A 12650-nucleotide genomic window follows, 5' to 3' on the forward strand; every position below is an offset into this window, starting at 1 on the left:
TAATATTAAAAAGAGCATGACACGTTGAATCCACAAAATTTAACGAAATTATGATCCAACATCATATTTCATGTAGTTGATAGAGACATTAAAGGCCACATAATACGCGACATGAATATCGATAAAATCATACACTCGGATAACCAAACTCCTAAAATGAAAGAGATGAGAAGAAAAATGCAATGAAACGGGAGAGGAAGTATGGGAATTGCAACTTTCTAAAGAAATCGGTAGGGTGCGGAGATTGGATTTCCGCCGATCTTTCCGGATAAAATGTCACCTTCCCCGAAGTCTTCTCGCAGGCCCGTACGAAGCGGAACATAGCTCAATAGTACGCGAGGTCCTTACCGCTCCAATTATGTGGGCGTTGCGATCTTCAGCCGGCGATTTGGGAGGCATTTATTAGCTATTCCAATATTAAAGGTCCGCCATCTTTGCCATCTGAAAATGGTTCCAAAGGCCAAGCTGGTTATTACCAATTTAGAGCAGTCAGGCTTGGTTTGACAAATGATGTCGTGGAATAAAGGATGCAATCTGTTTTTGATGTGAGCTTGGTTGCATGATACGGAATTGTTTCGTAGAGAGTCAATATTGGCGCGAAAATCATGAAATCGGGGAAGGATACTTTAATATAATATATGATCTTTATACGTCACACAAAATAATAATCTCCCTGTGTCACATTGTATTTATCATGGTAGAAATATACCGAAGACTTCAAGATTATTTCCGGTACAACATTAATTTATACCGGTGTTAAGAAGGGTTGTCATTGAGCTAATCAAGCCAGATTATTATAAATTGTTCAAAGCCATTGTGTCGCACAAATCAAACCTCGCCTCATTCAGTACCTATTGTTTTGTACCAAATTGCACCTGTGATTAACGAGCAGCCGCGCAAAGAAGTGATAACAAACCCGAAGTTAATTAATATTAATTTATTTATCGATTAAGCGATTTAATAGTTGATTGAGTCTTTGATTGATTGACGAATCGCTCGATTGTTTGTTTGATTGATTACATGTTTGTTTGACTGATTACATGTTTGTTTGATTGATTACATGTTTGTTTGACTGATTACATGTTTGTTTGATTGATTACATGTTTGTTTGATTGATTACATGTTTGTTTGATTGATTACATGTTTGTTTGACTGATTACATGTTTGTTTGATTGATTACATGTTTGTTTGATTGATTACATGTTTGTTTGACTGATTACATGTTTGTTTGATTGATTACATGTTTGTTTGATTGATTACATGTTTGTTTGATTGATTACATGTTTGTTTGACTGATTACATGTTTGTTTGTTTGATTGATTACATGTTTGTTTGATTGATTACATGTTTGTTTGATTGATTACATGTTTGTTTGATTGATTACATGTTTGTTTGATCAACGGACTGACCCATTAATTATGCTAGACAGCTTTTCGATGCTTAGAAATAAAACACATTGTAGCAAAGTATCCAACCGGAAGACCTACATTATGATTGTATGTCTTTTCAGAGGGACTATTGATAGTAGATATTCGCTTTCATTGGATATTCGCTCTTTCATTTTTACTCAAAATTAATAATAATTATAAATAGTAATTAAACATTTTAGTATAGCGCATAAACCAATTTGCATACTTGCATGTCTCTATGCGCTTTACAGAATATAATACAGGAGAATAAATGGTGCACTGGATTAATAATTGTGAGGTTTATTATTTGACCATCTTAGGATTACAATATAGTTTGTTTTTTATTATTGGAAACGTAGATCGATGTTTGTTTTAAATACATGTACTTCCTTTGTAACAATAACATTGTTTTTAAGATGATTAGAGCATACCAATACAAACGTCTGAAACCATTTTCATTACAGAGCAACCATTGGGGGATCTAATCCGCTTTGACAACCCTACAGCATTGTTAGAATTAAACTGTCGTCACTATTAACTCTTTGTATGCCATTCAAAATACTGCTCTATTGATCTGTGTGTATAGTTTATCAGAAAGTTAGAAAGAAGTATGGAGCATAGCACCATGATGGATAAATACCGATCGACACTAAAATTGATAGCATGAAGAGTCACGAAGCTTTTAGAACACTTTCATATTCCCTTGCTGCCCTCTTTGACGCTCGTAATGTCAAACATGATACGAGGACCGTGTACTTTCAATCCTGTGGTATTACATGGTTTTATATCGCATTATTTCATGTACTTTAAATCGACTTTTCAATACCTAAGGGGGATGAAGAGATTGAGACGAAGTCTAGCTAATGAAAATCAGACTTTTAATGATAGCTCGAGGCTAGCACGAGCCGAGTTTTATGGTCACTCTGTCTCACGTTTCGTGATGGCAAATGAAGAAAAGTTCTTAACGAGTAACAAACAATAGCAGCAGATAGGTATTGTTATACGGAGGGCGTTCACTCTGTAGTATGCAGGTGACTCGCGGAAAAGGGAGGGGTAAGGGCAATCACTTATGCCCCCTTCTGCTCCCCTCCCCATCTAAAGATAGATCGACGCCTATCATTTCTGCCCCCTCCCCTTCTTAAGATATATCAAGTTTATTCTCGAATTTAAATCATGCCCTGTTTTGGGGGAAGAAATAAAGTGAACTTTTTTGTTCATGTATAAAATAAAGAACTACATTGTATGAACCGAGCTAATCATTTACGAAAAAGCCCCCCCCCCCCACACCCCCTGAACTTAATTATAAAGGGAATTAATGTACATTTACTGTACTGATTGCTAATAAGATGTAATAGTCTGATGTGTGATCATCTGCCACTGTTATTTTTGTCGTGGTATATACAGACCAATGTATTAAAAATCAGTTTTGGGCATGCATAAGCAAGTAATGGCCTGCTTAAAAAAAAAATCAGTTTACGCACAAACAAAATAATGTAAAGAAAGAAATGGAAAAGCTGTTTGAGTATATGAGCGAAAAGAAAATTCTCCAGCTTCGAAGAATTGAGCCCTCGTTCCATATATCCTGTTTAAGGAAATTAACCAGGTCTAGCGTTCAAAATTCATTCACTCAGCCGCCTAATAAAGCCTTTTTACATCGATTTTAAACTCTGGTGTATTCTAGGGGATTAGAACATATTTTGCCCGCACTCCTGAAGTTGCTTGTTGATGATCTAAATTGAACCAGAGAGAATGTTGTTTACCACGAATACTAAAATAACAAAAGTGCAAATGAATAATGCAATTATTAGCGTTTGAATTCATATGCTGCAGCCCACGGGACCGACAACCTACGCGGATAACAGCCCACGATACCGACAGTTCAAACAGTTCAAACGACAGTCAATTAGACCGCCAGTGTCGGTCTCGTTGATCCTCTAGACATTTTAATTCAGAGGGCTCACTAGACCGACAGCCTTCTAAAAGCGACAGCCCACAAGACCGCCATCTTCGGTCTCGTGTGCTATTTAGCCACTTTTCACAGAGTTCAAAAGACCATTTGTGTTACCTTTCCTTAGGTATTTTTTGTCGGTCTCGATAGTGACCGATCTGATGGGCCGTTGGTCCATTGGTTTGACCCCTTGGTGTTAATTGCCCTGTTTGAACCGCAGAGCTACTGCCTTACCCATTCACATCTCAGTTAGATCACTGAAAGTCTTTGTTCTGAAGGTCTTTTTGTGTGATTGTGATGGTACTCACAACTTTGTTAGGCTCGACTGATAATAATAATAATAATAATATTTAGCTTTTATATAGCGCTTATCACAAATGTCTCTAAGCGCTTTACAAATAATTACCCCGGTCATTGGATTCAGTGCTTGCCCGCACACACTGTGTGCACAATCTCCACTCCATGGGGATGTTTCCTCAGCACACTGATTGACTGATTGTTTTTTTTTTATTCGCCAAGCTTCCAACATACAGCGATATACAAGAATAACAGATCAAAATCAATTCAGCTTGAACAGGGTAACCCGCGAGAACTCGAGAGCTTATTTCCAGTAGGTTCCCCGACATACACGTACAAAATTAAGTTAAAATATTAATATTTACAGACAGATGAGATAAAAACAAAATTATTGAAGATAATAATGATGACAATAATAATAACAACATTAAACTGATGATAGAAATGATAATAAGTACAAGAAGAAAAAGAAGAAGGAGAAAAGAAAAGAGAAGGAGGAGGAGGAAGAAGAAGAAGAGGAAAATAGTGATAAATATGTTGAATTTCTATAACGTACACAAGAAGTATGAACCAGCAGAAGAAAACAAAATATGTATTCAGGCTATTTTAATCATATAACACGTCATTTACTTTTTTCCTCTGACCCTCAAGTCTTAGGTATTTCTTTAATTTCCTCTTAAAAAGACCACTTTTGTGAAAGGAATGCACTCTGCTCTTGCGAATGTTAAGTGGTAATTGGTTATCCAAGGCTACTTCCATTCGAAGCTGTTGTTATGGAAGGCCTATTATATAATGATTTGTTTTGTTGTTCTTTTTATAAATTTACACTTATTCTATTTTTATTCACTTTAGCATACCTTGTAAAGTTGTTGTGATAAGTCCAACGCACTGGCCAACTGATCATACATGTATCAGAAGTCAGAGCTGAAAAGTGTCCGTAGGTGGCACATCACTTGAGTAGGGCCCATCATAGATTATATTTACATATATTTTTTACTAAATGATGTAACTGTTATTTTTGTTTTCAACCAGTTATCATTTTTTAAAGATCAACGGAATCATAGTTAACCGACCAAAAAAGTGGAATAATTCTAAGTCCATTTAATCATAACATTTTATTTTTTTCACAAATATAAGGATGCATGCTAATGAAATGATACTGAATGTAATTCTACATTAAATGTCTACTGACAAACAAAATAAGATAAGTGAAAACGTAAGTCCAGCTACTAGCGGGTAAAATTAAGATATGTATCAAAAACAAAATATAACCCTCATGATAGAACTTATAAACCCACAAAGGGAGCGTACATGAAAAAGAAGGGCAAACAAAAGATTGACAAATTAGGAAAATGTATGACCCAAATTTTACAAGCGGATGTGCGTACACAACATCCAGTCCAGAATCAGATTTAAACAGATAATACCTCCGTAATGATGCTCACTAAATTGCATGCAACGTACAACAAGGCTTGCTGGCTAAAGGTATAGAAATTGAGAAATCTAAATCTAAAAAAGAATGTCTTTCTTATAACGGTGTGCTGATTTGCAGGGAGAATGCATCACTGGAACGCCAGATAGCTAATTACGGCTGACATGATGATTGATTTCCAAACACAGACTGAGATTTACTCTAGCCGGGTGTTCGTGCGTTTGGCATTTACAGAGGTAGACCAATCGATCGGCACTGACTCACATATCCAATAATAAACAAACATAGTCGAACGATTGCAATCAGGGCTGAAAACAAAGTTTAGGTAGACAAGAAATTACTCAGGAATTGATTTCTAGAGAAAATCAGAGGCGGATCCGTATAAATTGACCGGGGGTCGCCCCCCCCCCCAATCATCGGATTCAATTTGACGTACTTAAAGTAGACCTGAAGTGCACAACAAAATATAATGACAATGTGCCCCCCCCTCCCCGCCTATTGTGCCTCCGACAGCTAGTTTGGTCTATAAACAAAGCCGTCAAATACTAAAAATGATAATAACAAAAAGGTAATTTACTAATAATTTGTAATTTTTAAATTAATGTTATTGTGATATATTTTACTGAATTTTTCACAGCTCGAGGCTCTGTTGGAAATAGTTTCATCCACAAAATTCGATGTGAGTACTTGAGCTGCTCATCTTTTAGCCGATCATTAAATCTAAATATCTGGCAATGGGGATGAAATGTCACTATTTCATAGCCCCTCGGAGAAACATGGGGGCATTTTGATCATTTCAGAAATTTTCGAGTCTGTTTGTTTTGCACCACATAAATTTTGAGCTGTCTGCCAAGAATCGTAAGACCCCGAAAAAGGTCAAAGCGGGAATTCGGAGGAACATGTACATCATCACGTATTCCAGGGGAAAGGTTTGTGCAGCTTTCCTTTGCATCAATGGCGTAGCCCTGGTGTGCAAGGAATATACCCCCCCCCCCCTCTCCCTGCCTAGGTAATCGGATGGAGGAAGGAGAGAGAGAGAGAGAGAGAGAGACAGACAGACAGAAAGAGAGAGAGAGGGGGGGGGGGGTAACACCGCGTGAAACAGCAGATGAGCCCCTTTTCAAACCCTTCCGACAGCATTGCTGTCTTGTACTTCATTCCCATACATCCACTAATGCTGTGGTCCCAAATGACATCCTTGCCTGCATGTCTTTGCCAACGGAAAGGCGCAGTTATCATTGTCAAATTGTATAAACATGCGCTTTGATTCAATGTAATACAATTTATTGTGTTTGCCCGAGTTTTATTTTTCTATAAGTGCTAGGCTATTTTCATCGGAACATATTTTTTGGGAAAAGCTGCAAAGTTCAATCTTTATTCCCACCGGAGAAAAGTAATACGTCGAGATTGCAATTATTTATCAACTGGTACTTTGTGGAATGCATTACAAAATTGGTGTGTTCGGCTGATGCATTTAGGTGTCAAAGTCCAACAGCATTTCCATCGCTCTCCCACCTTTTTAAGGAAAGAGAATGAGGAACATCCCTGCATTGATGTAGAACAATTCATGAGACTATTACGTAAAATGTCTGTCCCTTGATGATCAGGGCAGGTTTTAGATTTGATGTGACTCCGCTATTATTTTCAATCAACCCAGTTACATTTTTAGACAGACAATCAATACGAAGAGATTACCTTGGTTTCAATTTAATGTATCTCGCTGAAATTTTGCGATATTTTCCCCTGTGAAATAAAGCGACACGGCATTCAATCACCACACTTTTGATTTCCCAAAATGGATGTTCAGATCGTTTTTTCATCGTACTAAGAATTCCGGCTGAACATTTTTTATATTTCCTGATGGTTTATGTGGGCTAATATCGGTTCATTCGCCGCCGGCTGCACCCCCCTTCTTCCTTCCTCGTAAGCTAATTTGCAAGAAGGATCATTCATTCAACACTTACTATGAGCCAATTGATTGTTTGAATTGTAAGAATTCGTGATTGTATTAAAAGCAGCCAAACATACAACAAATAATGACGGCTGCAATAAAAACGTAAACCTAAATTTCTAAGCGCTTTAAAGATTTATTTATTTGTTTATATTTTTATTTCTATACACTTTTGTTTAAATATTTTTTTTGCCAGTGTTCGAGCGACGTACATTTCATTCAAACCAAACACTAATAGCCATCGCACCCCTGCGTCAAAGGGGTTGCATCTGTGTCTCGAGATTGTGTCTTCGTCACATATGTTCATTCGTACTGCTTGAATGTAGTTGAACGACAGTTTGGTCACAATTAAGAGGGGTCATTTCAGTTGCATCGTGCGTTATGGTTTACGCGTAAGGAGGTATTAAACGTATGCCAAAGATTAACGCAACGGTGACTCGAGCTGTTTATTGTGCATTCATTTTTGGTACAATATCTCTCGCACAGCGAGTCAAGACTGCGCTTCTCACTGACGCAGTCCTAAGTCAGCAAATGATCACCCGTGTTAAAAGGGCATAATGAAGCAATAGACCGGTTTACTAACATATTCAAATTGCGGATATTTCTTTTCTGGGGACCTAGTGACGAGTTATTCCATTAACCTGTTATTGATGAATGAAATACAATGCTCGAAATCCAGTCTGCATCTATTACTTGTTGCTATGTTGGGCAAGCCTCGGATAAGCTTTCAGGTAGTAAAGAACAACCTTTGTTTTAAAAAAGTATGCGTACAATAATTTGAATGTGTGTAAACCGCTCTATTGTACCGCGACCCTGGGTACGCTGATGCCAAACATTCGGCAGACATTTCATTTTATTCGTCAGTCTCCAAATCGTCTGTGCCAAAATCGTCAGTGCAAATTCACCAGTTAAATAAGCTTATGGTACAAAATGGTGTTTGGAAAATGTGTATCAAGGAGATTTCATAATTATAACATTCCTCGTGGGTTGAAAGAATGTATCAAGCGGCCTTCATGACTAAAGTGTAATTTTTTCCTGGTGTTTCTGGCACGTATTGCAGTCATCAATATTAACAGCGAAGGGCAATAGAAACGTACTTACATGGTGTATGTTGAGTACATTCCTAATGCGTATTATAATCAGCATTCCATTCTTGTTAATATATGCTGTTTTCTCCGATGTGTACACAACGACAATTGTGTGTCACATACACGAGCAATGTAACTTTTGAAATGTAATCAATTTAATGCACAAATCTTTGTTACGTGCCATGTTATGAATTATTCCATCCACCTGTTACAAATGATTGTATTTCAATAGTCAGGATGCGATTTGCATACAATGAGCTAAGTGCTGCTGGGTAGGACACACATTTCGGCTTTTCCTATCTAACAATACGGAATTTGTCCTTTAAAAAGATTTGTTAGATTTCATTACATTACGAAAATGATCTTTTGACAATTATCTTGCAGCTTCAAGCATTCACCGGACGTAAAATGTGACCACTCTCATATGAAGCTGCATAACATATACCTAAGCAAATGTCATATAAGTAATATGCAGTCAATATACCAGTTTACCAACATATTCAAATTTCATGTACATTTGTTTAACAAAGGTTGCTTTTGAAAGCCTGAAAGCTTGTCCGAGGCTTGTCAGACATAGCAACACATATGCAGACTGGATTCCAAGTATTGCAGTTCAGCCATTAATATCAGATTAATGAATAACCCGTCACTAGGTCCCCAGGAAGAAAAAAAAACAGCCATACATTTGAATATGTTAGTATTCCGGGCTAATGTATTTCAGAAATCTGACAGGTTTTGTAAGAAAAATAAATATGTAAATGAAAGAACACACTGCATTGGCAGGGAGAATTACACTCTCCCTTGTTTTAGCTATAAAAGCGAACCAATTTAACCACGCTAATTGGTCAGTTTACAGGTTTTGAGCTAACCGTTTAACCTAGCCGGACTTTATTTTAACACAGATCTTGAACAGTAAAAACTTTTTATATTACTTCCATCAGCATGTTGTAATATCGACCAGTCAGAGTTATTAATAGATACATAAAGTAATGCCTGTTGCATGTGATGCGTCATTCGCCTTGCGTAGGACTGCGTCAATTAATAGCGCTACCTTAATTGACGCACCGTGTACATGTACGCAGAATAACTATTAATTTCACATGCTCGATTGGCACAGGTTGTAACGCAATCAAAACGACGCCGCGTATGCAACAGGCATAAGCATAAACTTACATTTTCCAAGTAAATCCGAATGCCCCGAACAAGCTCCGGCCAGATGACTTCGTATGAAATCTCCGTTTGGAATCCACTATCTGATATTTCCTTGATAACACGCAGACAACCGTGACCGACCGAACCGAGCAAATAAAAGTGATGCAGATCCAAACGGCAGGTAAAGCTGCACCATAGGCACGGACTTTTTAATTGCCCGAACGTTGATGTTCGCATTCTCATAAATCAATGCTTAACATCAATTTCCAAAAAGCACTTCATTTTGTTTTTCTTTTTAATACACCCCAAATGAAAATACACATTCGCCTGTTGCATAAATATTTTTAGCCTTCGAATGTTTTAAGAGGTGCTACTAAATCGACAGGGGTGAATTGTAGCTGAGGGGTTGCTATTTCGATTTTTAGAATTGACACTAAATCATGTTTTGTTTATATATTCAAATCAAGTACCGCGATGATGTGTTTTCTTAGCAAAATGGAAATAAATGTGCGATTTTATGACCAAGCAAATAACAAATGTTATAGTTCAGACCTCCCTAGCTTGTTTTACTTACGGTGAATTTCACATGGAACAGATTACATGCTGATAGTGAGTGGCATAGCGTGTGCCAAATAAGTGAAAGGGCACTTGAACAATGGGGGGGGGGGGGGGGGGGGCTTACTAGCTGGAGAAAAGATGAATTAACAAGACAATAGATTTTAAGGTTCGGGATGGGTCATTTTTTTTTTTACGTTTCCCCCTCTCTTCTTTTGAAGACCTTATTCGGGGTTCTACGATTCTTGGCAGACAGCTCTAAAGTTTACCCCCTCCCCCTGTTCAGATTGTAATGGGGCTGCCGGAGCTAAATGACTAATCTACTAGAAAATGAAATATATCGAGAAAGAATCGATGAAGGGGTCGGATGGGGGTGAAAATGAGGCTGTTACACATAACCAGCAGACTAATCCGACGCATGACCAAGAAATGACAACAATAATACTTAAAATGCCCAATTACTTTTCAGACGCACTACGCATTCGGATCACGAACATAGTCTATCTTACAATTTGGCTGTTAAAAAGCAATATAACAGGTTCGCTGACCTAATCAACTAGATCTCTATAGGCCTTATAGGTTCATTGCAATATTATATATGTAGTTATACTCATTTTGATTGCCGAAAGCAGCTATGGGATGCCTTGTTGAGTTGATGTTTTGTTTGGTTTGAAGTTGCCGAAGTTTCGACATACATCCGGGGCTTCCGAGTAGAGATGGCTTTACTATACGAGGCGCGATGGATCTGTGGTAGAGCAGTGGTCTCGTAACCGGGAGGCCCCGGGTTCGAAACCAATTCAATACGCTCGTACCCTTTGGTAAGGCATCACTCCTCATTACCAAATCCCTCGGAGAGGACTTAAAGCCGTTGGTCCCCTGGTTGTTTACCCTTCAAGCAAAAACATGCTTTCTTCACAGTCAGGCAAAACAATTATCATCATCAATTCTTCCTGATCCCCATGGTAAATAAATCATTAGCAAATAGAAAATTAATTTAACATTACTGTATCTTATAAATTTTTCCCCTAATCATTCGAAAGGAATGACAATGGTGAAAGTAATAGAATATATTCGGATGGGAAGCAAACCCACATTTGTTTAATGTTTATATACTTCCCTATCTTTACTTGTATTTAAGCATTGGGAAATTATGAAAAAAACAACGTGTTAAACAATGATGTGGCTTAATAATTGTTTAGAAAAGGAATGATATGTAAAGTGGTTAAACGCCCGTAAATGGCTCGTATATGTACCTTCCCTTATGCTGGCTACTGATGAGTATTACATTAAAAAATTAAATTCAACCTGTGCACAATCCAACTTTTGTATATATATATTTAAACTCTGCAAAGTTACATGTATATAGTAAGCTTACATTGAACATATAGATGAAGACGAATATTCATGCTCTGACCGGGTACCAAAAGGTCATAAAACACGATCAAAGAAAGCCGCTAAACAGCGCAGGTTGGATATGGCACTTGACATCTGTAATGGCCTTAGTTTAATAGAATCTCGAATTCTATTATTCAAATCACTGTGGCTCAAGAGATAGATATAGAAGGAAAGATATAGAGAGAAAGAGAAAGACAGAGAGAGACAGAGACAGAGAGATACAAAGAGAGAGAGAGAGAGAGAGAGAGATGTCCTGCTTACAAAAGATCATTTGTGATCTTTGCGTCGGCACACTTTTGGAAAGCAGTCCCTTGATTTCGCCGACCCCGAGGATGAATTTATTCTGCTTACATTGAAATCATTTTTACTCTGAAGGTTACTGAATTTCGCATGTTCTTGAGAGATATATATAAAAATATTATGTCTTGAAGGACAATGATATACTATTTCCAAAAATACACCTACGTGACTTGTACTTTTGCGTGTCTTAATGATATATATAGACCGTTAAGTAACGGGTCATTTCTTTGTTATCGGTAACATGCCACTTTTTACCCAAGTAATCTGAGATCGTGAAAATGTACTTTCTCCCATTTATCTAACCCCGTCTACCCCCCCCCCCCCCCAATAAAAAAAAGTGTTACATTTTGAGAATATGACAGGGGTGGGGGTAAACTAAATTGGTGGACGAGCATGAAAAATGAGAAAAAGCAAGTATCTAATGATAATATAATATTTTACAACACGAGACCATAATCAGATAACGCTAGGAGAAGTAAGGACAAAGTTTGAGAGGAAAAAGACAAAGCAAAGTATTAGACAATTGCAGAGGAAGAAAGAGACAAGGAGAAAGGGAAACAGAAGTAGTAAGACAGGTGCATTACAACTAAGAGATCGAGCGAGAAACATTCGGGTTCACAAAAAGGACACTCATTACTCCAATCTCCGGTGAAACCTTTAACGAAGGAGTAGTATATACATTTTATATATATATATATATCTATATAAATTAAATGAATAAAGAATATAATTTAGATACTTTTAATTGTTTGTAATTTACTAGCACTTGACCTATACTAGCCATATTAGCTTGAGCAAAGCGCAGCATTGAGGGATCACGCTCTCTCGCACCAGTCCGCCCAAGGTCACTCCTGAACTCACAAGCGGTCGCAGATAACGAATAACCCTTTGAAGATTGACAAAATGAATGGTGTGAAAACATGACATGTAAAATGTTTATAATTTAATTTTTTTTTTTTTTTTTTTTTTTTAAAGGCGCCGTCGAATCAAATAAGCTGCATACAATCGTTCACACGTACATTGTTGTGTGTGTTTCATCACTATCAGTGTCTTCACCACTCAAATACAAAGTTCACCAATTACATCGAATACAGAGGTTAAAGGTCGGGTGACGTCCAAATAT

This window comes from Strongylocentrotus purpuratus, unplaced genomic scaffold, assembly GCF_000002235.5.
Source record: "Strongylocentrotus purpuratus isolate Spur 01 unplaced genomic scaffold, Spur_5.0 spur5_scaffold_19, whole genome shotgun sequence".
Taxonomy (NCBI): domain Eukaryota; kingdom Metazoa; phylum Echinodermata; class Echinoidea; order Camarodonta; family Strongylocentrotidae; genus Strongylocentrotus; species Strongylocentrotus purpuratus.